We start from the raw sequence: 531 nt of genomic DNA, 5'->3' as shown, positions 1-531 counted from the left end.
CGAAATTGTTTTGAGCAATTTCCTCAATTTGATTATAAATTTCATTTGGGCGACGATTACTTAGAAGTCCCCCGGAGCTAGAGTCAAGTGTTTGTCTTGTGTGTGGCAACAACCCATTATAGAAAGTGGATACTTGTTGCCATACCGCAAGACCATGATGAGGGCACTTTCTTAGTAGCTCCTTGAACCTTTCCCAAGTTTCATATAAGGATTCCCCATCCTCTTGTGAGTATGTATTAATTTCTGTCATTAATTTAGCCATTTTAGAAGGAGGGAAATACTTATACAAAAACTTTTGGGTTAGTTCATCCCAAGTGTTTACCGATCCCACTAGGAGGGTGTTAAGCCAAGCCTTGGCTCGGTCTTTTAGTGAAAACGGGAACATTCGGAGGCGGATGGCGTCATTTGATGCCCCATTGATTCGAAAAGTATCACACATTTCCAAGAAGTTGGTAATATGTAAGTGGGGATCTTCGTCCGCAAGCCTATGGAAAGTTACGGAGTTTTGGAGCATTTGAATCAAATGCGACC

General features: G+C 41.6%; 1 non-coding gene across 1 annotated transcript; it reads left to right on the top strand.

Moving 5' to 3' along the window:
- The first annotated feature begins 149 nt into the window (after positions 1 to 149).
- LOC118484647 lies at positions 150 to 256 on the top strand. The gene has a single exon (XR_004873750.1). It is a non-coding gene; the product is annotated as a small nucleolar RNA R71 (small nucleolar RNA).
- The last annotated feature ends 275 nt before the right edge of the window (positions 257 to 531 follow it).

Source organism: Helianthus annuus, chromosome 11 (assembly GCF_002127325.2).
Source record: "Helianthus annuus cultivar XRQ/B chromosome 11, HanXRQr2.0-SUNRISE, whole genome shotgun sequence".
NCBI classification, from domain to species: Eukaryota; Viridiplantae; Streptophyta; class Magnoliopsida; order Asterales; family Asteraceae; genus Helianthus; species Helianthus annuus.
This window is presented reverse-complemented; position numbering and strand designations above follow the sequence as displayed.